Below are 15,453 nucleotides of genomic sequence, written 5' to 3'. Positions count from 1 at the left end.
GCACCCGCTCGGGTGACCATGGGTGTCTTAAGGTTGGGTGTACGTCTCACTGTACCCGTAGGTGCATTTTCTTTAGAGTGTTTAGAATTCAATGAATCCTGAGTTCTCGTGAGCCGAGTAAATTCTTGTGCCTGTAGTGAAGAAACAGAGGAAACAGATGAGTCAGAGTCACTGGGTTCACTATTTGCCTGTTTAGTTTGACGTTTTTGATTATTGCGTTTTTTCCTTCTATAGTTATTTGGTGACCAATTGTATGCTTGCTTATTGTCATACGCTAGTTTGTCTCTAATATATTTTTTTTCTTTTGTTTTTAGAACTTCTGTTACATAACTCTCCAAATTCGTTTTAAGTTCATTTTCACGTGTGGAAAAGAGGCCATCTGTGACAATTGCTGAATTGTCACGGTATAGCTTCTCAATTTCCCCATCTATGAGAGATAGCTCGACAGTATAATGTTTGCATAGGAGCTCCATCATCTTTTTGGAGCAACTCTGCAAATTTTCCTCCCATTCGAGTTTGAATTCTGGCTCCAACTGGGTGATGGTAGGGAAGATCTGAATTCTCAGACCCCAGGGAGAAATGTTCTCTTCAGTGTATTTCAAAAAGTACCATTTATTCCAAAATAATCTTGATTTTTTCTCGAGCATGCGTTGCAGTCTCGAGAAAAAACGTTCCATAGATAGACCTCCACCTGAGGTGTTTTGTGATTTATGAATATGGTCCATTAGACCATCGAAAGCATTCCCACAATAGTTGGCCATTATGAAAAGTAATAGGCTAAACCAAAAATAGATAATGAGTCAGCCTAAAAAATGAGAGTGACAAGGGAGACCCAATTTGCAGGCAAACAGGGCCCAGGTAGTGATCCGAAATAATATAATAAATAATAATCACAATAGTCACAAGAGAATTGAGAGAAAAAAAAAAAAAAAAAAAAAAAAAAAAAAAAAAAAAAGAAGGAAAAGAAAGAAAAAGAATTTATCATTGAACAGCCAATTCCACTGAATACCTGTTACTAAAAAAATCCAAAAATGGATAATCAGTGAGTATATCTGTCCAGAGAAGGGTGAAGGGTGGGTAACACCCCAAATTGTAATATTAGAATATAGAAAGGACAGAAATACTCAACTGTAAGCACCACATCCTATGATAAAGTACTAAATGGGGGATAAGGGCTGAATTGCCCAGGAGGATGGGGAAAAAGGACTTTTAAGGTGCTGTTTACATCAAAGATCTAATCCAAAAATTCTGTACAATCATATTAAAAAATGAAAATTTTTATTGAGTTAGGTTAAAATAATTAGTGTCTCTCATAGAAAATGGGACATGCTTTTAAGAACAATATGACATTAATGAATATCACCCAAAATTGTTCACATTGGACAATGCAACATAAGGCAACTACTTAAAGGTGCCATGACAATCTGCCGCTCGACATGTTTCGCTCTAATACGAGCTTCTTCAGGAGTTTAAAGGCTGTGATTGTATTGGACTCTATAATGATGGGAAAATAGACAATAAATCAATACAAATGTACAAACACATTGAAAATACATCCAATGGATGAGTAAATTAGCTTATCAGAAAACAAATTGATACAGAGCATATAAATGCATACATGTAAGTAAAAGTTTGGAGAACAGACCGTTCCACCAACTGTATATGAAAAATCATAATTTGTATATCTTACCAGGCTGTAATGCATCAATGCGACATAAATGTTTCAATTGAGTGGCGACATGAGTGTCTCAATAGAGAGGCAAATTAGTGCTAATTTTGAACCGGGAGATTCTATTATACATGTAGGGACATCGCTGCCATAATATGACCACAGGGGAACACAAAGTTATATACTGGTCCTTTAAAAGAAACAACAAGATAGAATTAGTAAGGGAGGGGGAATGGGGGGGATTATCTGAGAGTGAAGAAATCAGACTCAAAACATCCCTATTTCGTTTTAAGGTGTATTTATAGGGTAGAGCCAATTAGGAGTATTTACCTGAAGCATAAAAGTATCACGGTATATATGTTGAATAAATGTGGCTAAATATAGTAGTTTCGTCAAACCAGTCAATGGTGACTACAGAAACGATAACCGATCGCGATATTTTCTGCAGTGGAGAAAAAATATAGTATAAAGGACCATGACAGTTCCACAAGTGCGGCTCACTGCCAACTGACAGAAATGCTGTAGAGGGAGAACTTACTTTGTGGGCAGTAGTCCGGCATGCCGATTAAGGAGAACCTCACGCTGCCTCCATTGAATGGCGCCGGTAGCAGAGCTGTGGGCGGTAAATGACCGCCTTTATGTACCCCCACCACGGCGGCGTCTGATTTCGCCGCCGTGATGCGGACGCTTATTGAGGCTGGCCGCGTCATGCCCTGGGGGAGGAGGAACGCGGCGGCGTCATTCTGACGTCCGTAGCGTGCCAGGAGCGTAGTGCGCATGTCTCTGGATTCATTGAGCCCGTGAGATATCCGGGTGCCGACAGCGCCATGTTGGAAATGGGAAAAGAAAAGGTATAAAGTATTAAAACTAGACTTAAAGCATTCCGCCTAATCTAGCAACCAATAAGTAAAAATACTGGCTCATATGTATCTCTTTGTACGTGTTTAAACACCCCATTTAATGCAACAACCAGGATCAAAAAGGGGGGGGCCACCACTCTGGGGACGATTGGCTCTACATCTCCAATAGTGGGTGCCCCAGGCGTCCGTGTGGTCTAAATTGACAGAGATCAACCCAACATAAGAGCATTCCCGGAATATTGTTGCCAATCATAAAGAGAAACAAACAAAGTTTTTGTTAAAAAAAAAAAAAAAACCTTAATTGATGTTTACAGCAACAGCCTGGCAGAGTATAGCACAAAGTAAAACAGTGAAGGTTCAATGATATCAAATATAACATACACAAATATATATGGTCATAATCTAGTTATTATTAAATATTTTAACATAGCTTATACAGATATGTGACGCCAGATCAGTACAGTATTGATAATACAGAATATAGTTAATGTTTTAACATGAATTATGTATATATGTGACGTCACATTAGTACAGCATTGAAAATTTTTTTAATATGTGTGATTAGTGACCTTTTAAAGGCAAGGAAAAAGAAAGAGCAATGAAAAACAACATCAGAAAAATTCCATCAAAACAAATTTTTTTAAGCATTTTTCTAAAGGGGTATCCTTTAGTATTAAATCCACTATCGTGTTATGTTTGGGAAACCAAAAATATTCTGAAAAACAAAGAATAAAAAAAAAAAAAAAAAAAAAAAAAAAAAAAAAGGAGGAAAAGGGCAGGGGAAAACAGAGTTATATCTAAACTGGAGATGCGCCAATTTTCAAAGGAATGGCTTAAAACTGAACGCATCGTTCATGCCTGGATGCTGGAGAGCTGACAACTCGTGTATCCAGCGTGCCTCCTTTTGGAGGAGGAGCTTATCATAGTCTCCCCCTCTTACACCCGGAGGAATATGTTCCAAGGCAAAAAAATGTAAACAGTTAGCGTCAAAGTTGTGCTGCAGACCAACATGGCGACTGATGGGAGTTTCCATTCTTTTTTTCTGTATAAGGGAAACATGGTCCCTGATGCGGCAAAAAAAGGGTCTCTTTGTCTTTCCGATATAAAACATCTTACATTCGCATAGCATAATGTATACTATACCGATGGATTGACATGTTACTGCAAATCTTGGTTTGAACAGGTGGCCGTTAGGCAACAAGAGACTACGAGTGGCTAGAATGTATCTACAGTATGAGCATTGATGGCAGGGTCTACTTCCCCTGTCGGTTTCTTTGATTTTTGCACTTGGGCTTTCATAGTGGCTATGTACAAGTGAATCTCTTAGGGATCGACAACGTCTGAAAGTAATCTCCGGATATGGATTTAGATGTTTGGCCACCTTTTCGTCTCCCATTAATAAGTACCAGTACTTTTTAAGAATATCACGTGTTTGTTGATGTTGATTAGAGTAAGTAGTGATAAGCCTGACACCCGGGTTGGTTTTTTTATAACTACTGTTATGCAAAAGAGAGGCTCTGTTTTGATTTTTAGCTCTGAGGTATGCTTTTTTAAGGCATTTTTTGCTATACCCTCGATTAAGGAAGCGTGAGCGTAAACATTTGGCTTCCCTTTCGAAGTCAGGCTCATCACTACAATTGCGTTTTGCTCGTAAATATTGCCCATAGGGCACGCTCGTGATAAGAGGAACTGGGTGGGAGCTGGTGGCATGCAATAGAGAATTGCTCGCAGAGGGTTTCCGATATAGAGTGGTTCTGATGTTACCATCAGATTTTACTGAAATTTGAGTATCCAGAAAGGTCAAACTGGATTGACTAAATTCAACAGTAAATTTGAGATTAAATCTATTAATTTTTAGGCTTTCCAAAAAAGAGAGAAGAAGATCTTTGGGACCCACCCATATAAAGAAAATGTCGTCAATAAATCTCCTCCATAGAGGGATTTGTTCCATATATTGCTGCATGTCGTCTCTGGAAAATAACTCCCGTTCCCACCCCCCCAGATACAGGTTGGCGTAGGAGGGGGCACACTTGGTCCCCATAGCCACCCCCTGTATCTGGAGGTAGTGGGATCCATCAAACAGGAAGATGTTATTAGAGAGAACAAACAACAACAACTTCAATATGAATTCATTGTACTGAGAGGATATCTCATGATTTTGAAAAAGAAAATCTTTGACAACCTCCACCCCCTGTTGGTGGGGAATAGAATTGTATAAGGCCTCCACGTCGAGGGCTACCAGCCACGCGCCCCCGGAGAGGGAGACCCCATCGAGGGCGCGTAGCAGGTCATTGGTGTCCTGAAGATAGGACACCAAACCCTCGACGTGGGGCCTCAGGAAGTCATCAATCAATTGGCTGGCTGTTTCGGTAAGACTACCATTGCCCGAGATAATTGGACGACCAGGGGGTTTAGTCTGACTCTTATGAATTTTAGGGAGAGCATACATTGTGGGTATTCTCGGAGAGGTAACATTTAGAAACTCCCAGGTGGACTTGTTGATAAGGCCACTGTGATAGGCCGAGCCAATTAGGTGTTGGTAACGATTAGTGGTTAGAGCAACATGGGTTGACGATACTTTCCGGTACCACTCATGGTTCTGGACAATAGCCAAAACCATGGATCTGTATTGGTCCCTGTCCATCACCACTAGGTTGCCACCCTTATCAGCAGGCTTGATAATGATGTTTTGATTTGATTGTAGGGATTTCAAAGCATTAATTTGCGAGGAAGTTAGATTGGTTTGGGAGATGTCTTTCCATTTGGTATTCATAATCTCTTTGGTGACTTGGTTAGTGAAAGCCCATACGTTGGGATTGCCTTGCAGGGCAGGAAACTTGGAAGATTTGGGTTTATAATTACGGGGTTTGGCAGTGCTCAAAACATGAGGGTGGACCAATGGAGGTGGGGGGGGAGGTAAGGGATCACCCGCCGTTTCGAGGGCAAGAGCCTCGGACAGGTCTGTTTCACTGATCCCCCCCTCCTCCCACAGCTCCATTAGGTCCTCCATCGCCTTAATATCATTAATGGACATGTCCTTCCAGAGGGGGTTGTCCAGAGAAGAACTCTGGACAGATGGAGAGGGTCTATCATAAAGAATTTTAAACATGAGTTTCCTCGAGAAGAGATTAAGATCTTTTATCAATTCGAAAGGGTCCACCTTTCGCGTAGGGCAAAAGGTAAGGCCCAATTGTAATACGGAGATTTCTTCTGCCGACAAAGGGCAGGAGGAAATATTGATCACCTCGAGTTGGCTTTCTGGGGTTTGGGATTCCCCAAATCCGAACTCATGGTTCTTTTGGGATCCGACACCGTCTGTGTGAAGATCGGGGCTGGACGAAAATCCTGTTGCATAGGAAAAGTGTTACAATTACTTACCGAAGTGCAAGAACCGGTGGTTGGTGCGCAAGTGGTAGTGCAAATGTTAGAAAGGGGTTCAGAGTGTGTCGGTGCGCCAGTGAGTGAACTTTTATTGGCACCCGCTCGGGTGACCATGGGTGTCTTAAGGTTGGGTGTACGTCTCACTGTACCCGTAGGTGCATTTTCTTTAGAGTGTTTAGAATTCAATGAATCCTGAGTTCTCGTGAGCCGAGTAAATTCTTGTGCCTGTAGTGAAGAAACAGAGGAAACAGATGAGTCAGAGTCACTGGGTTCACTATTTGCCTGTTTAGTTTGACGTTTTTGATTATTGCGTTTTTTCCTTCTATAGTTATTTGGTGACCAATTGTATGCTTGCTTATTGTCATACGCTAGTTTGTCTCTAATATATTTTTTTTCTTTTGTTTTTAGAACTTCTGTTACATAACTCTCCAAATTCGTTTTAAGTTCATTTTCACGTGTGGAAAAGAGGCCATCTGTGACAATTGCTGAATTGTCACGGTATAGCTTCTCAATTTCCCCATCTATGAGAGATAGCTCGACAGTATAATGTTTGCATAGGAGCTCCATCATCTTTTTGGAGCAACTCTGCAAATTTTCCTCCCATTCGAGTTTGAATTCTGGCTCCAACTGGGTGATGGTAGGGAAGATCTGAATTCTCAGACCCCAGGGAGAAATGTTCTCTTCAGTGTATTTCAAAAAGTACCATTTATTCCAAAATAATCTTGATTTTTTCTCGAGCATGCGTTGCAGTCTCGAGAAAAAACGTTCCATAGATAGACCTCCACCTGAGGTGTTTTGTGATTTATGAATATGGTCCATTAGACCATCGAAAGCATTCCCACAATAGTTGGCCATTATGAAAAGTAATAGGCTAAACCAAAAATAGATAATGAGTCAGCCTAAAAAATGAGAGTGACAAGGGAGACCCAATTTGCAGGCAAACAGGGCCCAGGTAGTGATCCGAAATAATATAATAAATAATAATCACAATAGTCACAAGAGAATTGAGAGAAAAAAAAAAAAAAAAAAAAAAGAAGGAAAAGAAAGAAAAAGAATTTATCATTGAACAGCCAATTCCACTGAATACCTGTTACTAAAAAAATCCAAAAATGGATAATCAGTGAGTATATCTGTCCAGAGAAGGGTGAAGGGTGGGTAACACCCCAAATTGTAATTGTAATATCTGGGGGGGTGGGAACGGGAGTTATTTTCCAGAGACGACATGCAGCAATATATGGAACAAATCCCTCTATGGAGGAGATTTATTGACGACATTTTCTTTATATGGGTGGGTCCCAAAGATCTTCTTCTCTCTTTTTTGGAAAGCCTAAAAATTAATAGATTTAATCTCAAATTTACTGTTGAATTTAGTCAATCCAGTTTGACCTTTCTGGATACTCAAATTTCAGTAAAATCTGATGGTAACATCAGAACCACTCTATATCGGAAACCCTCTGCGAGCAATTCTCTATTGCATGCCACCAGCTCCCACCCAGTTCCTCTTATCACGAGCGTGCCCTATGGGCAATATTTACGAGCAAAACGCAATTGTAGTGATGAGCCTGACTTCGAAAGGGAAGCCAAATGTTTACGCTCACGCTTCCTTAATCGAGGGTATAGCAAAAAATGCCTTAAAAAAGCATACCTCAGAGCTAAAAATCAAAACAGAGCCTCTCTTTTGCATAACAGTAGTTATAAAAAAACCAACCCGGGTGTCAGGCTTATCACTACTTACTCTAATCAACATCAACAAACACGTGATATTCTTAAAAAGTACTGGTACTTATTAATGGGAGACGAAAAGGTGGCCAAACATCTAAATCCATATCCGGAGATTACTTTCAGACGTTGTCGATCCCTAAGAGATTCACTTGTACATAGCCACTATGAAAGCCCAAGTGCAAAAATCAAAGAAACCGACAGGGGAAGTAGACCCTGCCATCAATGCTCATACTGTAGATACATTCTAGCCACTCGTAGTCTCTTGTTGCCTAACGGCCACCTGTTCAAACCAAGATTTGCAGTAACATGTCAATCCATCGGTATAGTATACATTATGCTATGCGAATGTAAGATGTTTTATATCGGAAAGACAAAGAGACCCTTTTTTTGCCGCATCAGGGACCATGTTTCCCTTATACAGAAAAAAAGAATGGAAACTCCCATCAGTCGCCATGTTGGTCTGCAGCACAACTTTGACGCTAACTGTTTACATTTTTTTGCCTTGGAACATATTCCTCCGGGTGTAAGAGGGGGAGACTATGATAAGCTCCTCCTCCAAAAGGAGGCACGCTGGATACACGAGTTGTCAGCTCTCCAGCATCCAGGCATGAACGATGCGTTCAGTTTTAAGCCATTCCTTTGAAAATTGGCGCATCTCCAGTTTAGATATAACTCTGTTTTCCCCTGCCCTTTTCCTCCTTTTTTTTTTTTTTTTTTTTTTTTTTTTTTTTTTTTTTTTTTTTTTTCAGAAGATTTTTGGTTTCCCAAACATAACACGATAGTGGATTTAATACTAAAGGATACCCCTTTAGAAAAATGCTTAAAAAAATTTGTTTTGATGGAATTTTTCTGATGTTGTTTTTCATTGCTCTTTCTTTTTCCTTGCCTTTAAAAGGTCACTAATCACACATATTAAAAAAATTTTCAATGCTGTACTAATGTGACGTCACATATATACATAATTCATGTTAAAACATTAACTATATTCTGTATTATCAATACTGTACTGATCTGGCGTCACATATCTGTATAAGCTATGTTAAAATATTTAATAATAACTAGATTATGACCATATATATTTGTGTATGTTATATTTGATATCATTGAACCTTCACTGTTTTACTTTGTGCTATACTCTGCCAGGCTGTTGCTGTAAACATCAATTAAGGTTTTTTTTTTTTTTTTAACAAAAACTTTGTTTGTTTCTCTTTATGATTGGCAACAATATTCCGGGAATGCTCTTATGTTGGGTTGATCTCTGTCAATTTAGACCACACGGACGCCTGGGGCACCCACTATTGGAGATGTAGAGCCAATCGTCCCCAGAGTGGTGGCCCCCCCCTTTTTGATCCTGGTTGTTGCATTAAATGGGGTGTTTAAACACGTACAAAGAGATACATATGAGCCAGTATTTTTACTTATTGGTTGCTAGATTAGGCGGAATGCTTTAAGTCTAGTTTTAATACTTTATACCTTTTCTTTTCCCATTTCCAACATGGCGCTGTCGGCACCCGGATATCTCACGGGCTCAATGAATCCAGAGACATGCGCACTACGCTCCTGGCACGCTACGGACGTCAGAATGACGCCGCCGCGTTCCTCCTCCCCCAGGGCATGACGCGGCCAGCCTCAATAAGCGTCCGCATCACGGCGGCGAAATCAGACGCCGCCGTGGTGGGGGTACATAAAGGCGGTCATTTACCGCCCACAGCTCTGCTACCGGCGCCATTCAATGGAGGCAGCGTGAGGTTCTCCTTAATCGGCATGCCGGACTACTGCCCACAAAGTAAGTTCTCCCTCTACAGCATTTCTGTCAGTTGGCAGTGAGCCGCACTTGTGGAACTGTCATGGTCCTTTATACTATATTTTTTCTCCACTGCAGAAAATATCGCGATCGGTTATCGTTTCTGTAGTCACCATTGACTGGTTTGACGAAACTACTATATTTAGCCACATTTATTCAACATATATACCGTGATACTTTTATGCTTCAGGTAAATACTCCTAATTGGCTCTACCCTATAAATACACCTTAAAACGAAATAGGGATGTTTTGAGTCTGATTTCTTCACTCTCAGATAATCCCCCCCATTCCCCCTCCCTTACTAATTCTATCTTGTTGTTTCTTTTAAAGGACCAGTATATAACTTTGTGTTCCCCTGTGGTCATATTATGGCAGCGATGTCCCTACATGTATAATAGAATCTCCCGGTTCAAAATTAGCACTAATTTGCCTCTCTATTGAGACACTCATGTCGCCACTCAATTGAAACATTTATGTCGCATTGATGCATTACAGCCTGGTAAGATATACAAATTATGATTTTTCATATACAGTTGGTGGAACGGTCTGTTCTCCAAACTTTTACTTACATGTATGCATTTATATGCTCTGTATCAATTTGTTTTCTGATAAGCTAATTTACTCATCCATTGGATGTATTTTCAATGTGTTTGTACATTTGTATTGATTTATTGTCTATTTTCCCATCATTATAGAGTCCAATACAATCACAGCCTTTAAACTCCTGAAGAAGCTCGTATTAGAGCGAAACATGTCGAGCGGCAGATTGTCATGGCACCTTTAAGTAGTTGCCTTATGTTGCATTGTCCAATGTGAACAATTTTGGGTGATATTCATTAATGTCATATTGTTCTTAAAAGCATGTCCCATTTTCTATGAGAGACACTAATTATTTTAACCTAACTCAATAAAAATTTTCATTTTTTAATATGATTGTACAGAATTTTTGGATTAGATCTTTGATGTAAACAGCACCTTAAAAGTCCTTTTTCCCCATCCTCCTGGGCAATTCAGCCCTTATCCCCCATTTAGTACTTTATCATAGGATGTGGTGCTTACAGTTGAGTATTTCTGTCCTTTCTATATTCTAATATTACAATTTGGGGTGTTACCCACCCTTCACCCTTCTCTGGACAGATATACTCACTGATTATCCATTTTTGGATTTTTTTAGTAACAGGTATTCAGTGGAATTGGCTGTTCAATGATAAATTCTTTTTCTTTCTTTTCCTTCTTTTTTTTTTTTTTTTTTTTTTTTTTTTTTTTTTTTTTCTCTCAATTCTCTTGTGACTATTGTGATTATTATTTATTATATTATTTCGGATCACTACCTGGGCCCTGTTTGCCTGCAAATTGGGTCTCCCTTGTCACTCTCATTTTTTAGGCTGACTCATTATCTATTTTTGGTTTAGCCTATTACTTTTCATAATGGCCAACTATTGTGGGAATGCTTTCGATGGTCTAATGGACCATATTCATAAATCACAAAACACCTCAGGTGGAGGTCTATCTATGGAACGTTTTTTCTCGAGACTGCAACGCATGCTCGAGAAAAAATCAAGATTATTTTGGAATAAATGGTACTTTTTGAAATACACTGAAGAGAACATTTCTCCCTGGGGTCTGAGAATTCAGATCTTCCCTACCATCACCCAGTTGGAGCCAGAATTCAAACTCGAATGGGAGGAAAATTTGCAGAGTTGCTCCAAAAAGATGATGGAGCTCCTATGCAAACATTATACTGTCGAGCTATCTCTCATAGATGGGGAAATTGAGAAGCTATACCGTGACAATTCAGCAATTGTCACAGATGGCCTCTTTTCCACACGTGAAAATGAACTTAAAACGAATTTGGAGAGTTATGTAACAGAAGTTCTAAAAACAAAAGAAAAAAAATATATTAGAGACAAACTAGCGTATGACAATAAGCAAGCATACAATTGGTCACCAAATAACTATAGAAGGAAAAAACGCAATAATCAAAAACGTCAAACTAAACAGGCAAATAGTGAACCCAGTGACTCTGACTCATCTGTTTCCTCTGTTTCTTCACTACAGGCACAAGAATTTACTCGGCTCACGAGAACTCAGGATTCATTGAATTCTAAACACTCTAAAGAAAATGCACCTACGGGTACAGTGAGACGTACACCCAACCTTAAGACACCCATGGTCACCCGAGCGGGTGCCAATAAAAGTTCACTCACTGGCGCACCGACACACTCTGAACCCCTTTCTAACATTTGCACTACCACTTGCGCACCAACCACCGGTTCTTGCACTTCGGTAAGTAATTGTAACACTTTTCCTATGCAACAGGATTTTCGTCCAGCCCCGATCTTCACACAGACGGTGTCGGATCCCAAAAGAACCATGAGTTCGGATTTGGGGAATCCCAAACCCCAGAAAGCCAACTCGAGGTGATCAATATTTCCTCCTGCCCTTTGTCGGCAGAAGAAATCTCCGTATTACAATTGGGCCTTACCTTTTGCCCTACGCGAAAGGTGGACCCTTTCGAATTGATAAAAGATCTTAATCTCTTCTCGAGGAAACTCATGTTTAAAATTCTTTATGATAGACCCTCTCCATCTGTCCAGAGTTCTTCTCTGGACAACCCCCTCTGGAAGGACATGTCCATTAATGATATTAAGGCGATGGAGGACCTAATGGAGCTGTGGGAGGAGGGGGGGATCAGTGAAACAGACCTGTCCGAGGCTCTTGCCCTCGAAACGGCGGGTGATCCCTTACCTCCCCCCCCACCTCCATTGGTCCACCCTCATGTTTTGAGCACTGCCAAACCCCGTAATTATAAACCCAAATCTTCCAAGTTTCCTGCCCTGCAAGGCAATCCCAACGTATGGGCTTTCACTAACCAAGTCACCAAAGAGATTATGAATACCAAATGGAAAGACATCTCCCAAACCAATCTAACTTCCTCGCAAATTAATGCTTTGAAATCCCTACAATCAAATCAAAACATCATTATCAAGCCTGCTGATAAGGGTGGCAACCTAGTGGTGATGGACAGGGACCAATACAGATCCATGGTTTTGGCTATTGTCCAGAACCATGAGTGGTACCGGAAAGTATCGTCAACCCATGTTGCTCTAACCACTAATCGTTACCAACACCTAATTGGCTCGGCCTATCACAGTGGCCTTATCAACAAGTCCACCTGGGAGTTTCTAAATGTTACCTCTCCGAGAATACCCACAATGTATGCTCTCCCTAAAATTCATAAGAGTCAGACTAAACCCCCTGGTCGTCCAATTATCTCGGGCAATGGTAGTCTTACCGAAACAGCCAGCCAATTGATTGATGACTTCCTGAGGCCCCACGTCGAGGGTTTGGTGTCCTATCTTCAGGACACCAATGACCTGCTACGCGCCCTCGATGGGGTCTCCCTCTCCGGGGGCGCGTGGCTGGTAGCCCTCGACGTGGAGGCCTTATACAATTCTATTCCCCACCAACAGGGGGTGGAGGTTGTCAAAGATTTTCTTTTTCAAAATCATGAGATATCCTCTCAGTACAATGAATTCATATTGAAGTTGTTGTTGTTTGTTCTCTCTAATAACATCTTCCTGTTTGATGGATCCCACTACCTCCAGATACAGGGGGTGGCTATGGGGACCAAGTGTGCCCCCTCCTACGCCAACCTGTATCTGGGGGGGTGGGAACGGGAGTTATTTTCCAGAGACGACATGCAGCAATATATGGAACAAATCCCTCTATGGAGGAGATTTATTGACGACATTTTCTTTATATGGGTGGGTCCCAAAGATCTTCTTCTCTCTTTTTTGGAAAGCCTAAAAATTAATAGATTTAATCTCAAATTTACTGTTGAATTTAGTCAATCCAGTTTGACCTTTCTGGATACTCAAATTTCAGTAAAATCTGATGGTAACATCAGAACCACTCTATATCGGAAACCCTCTGCGAGCAATTCTCTATTGCATGCCACCAGCTCCCACCCAGTTCCTCTTATCACGAGCGTGCCCTATGGGCAATATTTACGAGCAAAACGCAATTGTAGTGATGAGCCTGACTTCGAAAGGGAAGCCAAATGTTTACGCTCACGCTTCCTTAATCGAGGGTATAGCAAAAAATGCCTTAAAAAAGCATACCTCAGAGCTAAAAATCAAAACAGAGCCTCTCTTTTGCATAACAGTAGTTATAAAAAAACCAACCCGGGTGTCAGGCTTATCACTACTTACTCTAATCAACATCAACAAACACGTGATATTCTTAAAAAGTACTGGTACTTATTAATGGGAGACGAAAAGGTGGCCAAACATCTAAATCCATATCCGGAGATTACTTTCAGACGTTGTCGATCCCTAAGAGATTCACTTGTACATAGCCACTATGAAAGCCCAAGTGCAAAAATCAAAGAAACCGACAGGGGAAGTAGACCCTGCCATCAATGCTCATACTGTAGATACATTCTAGCCACTCGTAGTCTCTTGTTGCCTAACGGCCACCTGTTCAAACCAAGATTTGCAGTAACATGTCAATCCATCGGTATAGTATACATTATGCTATGCGAATGTAAGATGTTTTATATCGGAAAGACAAAGAGACCCTTTTTTTGCCGCATCAGGGACCATGTTTCCCTTATACAGAAAAAAAGAATGGAAACTCCCATCAGTCGCCATGTTGGTCTGCAGCACAACTTTGACGCTAACTGTTTACATTTTTTTGCCTTGGAACATATTCCTCCGGGTGTAAGAGGGGGAGACTATGATAAGCTCCTCCTCCAAAAGGAGGCACGCTGGATACACGAGTTGTCAGCTCTCCAGCATCCAGGCATGAACGATGCGTTCAGTTTTAAGCCATTCCTTTGAAAATTGGCGCATCTCCAGTTTAGATATAACTCTGTTTTCCCCTGCCCTTTTCCTCCTTTTTTTTTTTTTTTTTTTTTTTTTTTTTTTTTTTTTTTTATTCTTTGTTTTTCAGAAGATTTTTGGTTTCCCAAACATAACACGATAGTGGATTTAATACTAAAGGATACCCCTTTAGAAAAATGCTTAAAAAAATTTGTTTTGATGGAATTTTTCTGATGTTGTTTTTCATTGCTCTTTCTTTTTCCTTGCCTTTAAAAGGTCACTAATCACACATATTAAAAAAATTTTCAATGCTGTACTAATGTGACGTCACATATATACATAATTCATGTTAAAACATTAACTATATTCTGTATTATCAATACTGTACTGATCTGGCGTCACATATCTGTATAAGCTATGTTAAAATATTTAATAATAACTAGATTATGACCATATATATTTGTGTATGTTATATTTGATATCATTGAACCTTCACTGTTTTACTTTGTGCTATACTCTGCCAGGCTGTTGCTGTAAACATCAATTAAGGTTTTTTTTTTTTTTTTTAACAAAAACTTTGTTTGTTTCTCTTTATGATTGGCAACAATATTCCGGGAATGCTCTTATGTTGGGTTGATCTCTGTCAATTTAGACCACACGGACGCCTGGGGCACCCACTATTGGAGATGTAGAGCCAATCGTCCCCAGAGTGGTGGCCCCCCCCTTTTTGATCCTGGTTGTTGCATTAAATGGGGTGTTTAAACACGTACAAAGAGATACATATGAGCCAGTATTTTTACTTATTGGTTGCTAGATTAGGCGGAATGCTTTAAGTCTAGTTTTAATACTTTATACCTTTTCTTTTCCCATTTCCAACATGGCGCTGTCGGCACCCGGATATCTCACGGGCTCAATGAATCCAGAGACATGCGCACTACGCTCCTGGCACGCTACGGACGTCAGAATGACGCCGCCGCGTTCCTCCTCCCCCAGGGCATGACGCGGCCAGCCTCAATAAGCGTCCGCATCACGGCGGCGAAATCAGACGCCGCCGTGGTGGGGGTACATAAAGGCGGTCATTTACCGCCCACAGCTCTGCTACCGGCGCCATTCAATGGAGGCAGCGTGAGGTTCTCCTTAATCGGCATGCCGGACTACTGCCCACAAAGTAAGTTCTCCCTCTACAGCATT

At 40.6% G+C, this 15,453-nt stretch overlaps 1 protein-coding gene across 1 annotated transcript in view; it reads left to right on the top strand.

Annotated features, from left to right (window-relative positions):
• LOC141110340 (uncharacterized) overlaps positions 1-15,453 on the top strand; it is a 113,284-nt gene that overhangs the window by 84,454 nt on the left and 13,377 nt on the right. The window lies entirely within an intron of this gene.

This window comes from Aquarana catesbeiana, linkage group LG10, assembly GCF_042186555.1.
Source record: "Aquarana catesbeiana isolate 2022-GZ linkage group LG10, ASM4218655v1, whole genome shotgun sequence".
Lineage (NCBI taxonomy): Eukaryota > Metazoa > Chordata > Amphibia > Anura > Ranidae > Aquarana > Aquarana catesbeiana.
Note: the sequence above shows the minus strand (reverse complement) of the source record. Positions and strands in the feature narration are given on the sequence as shown.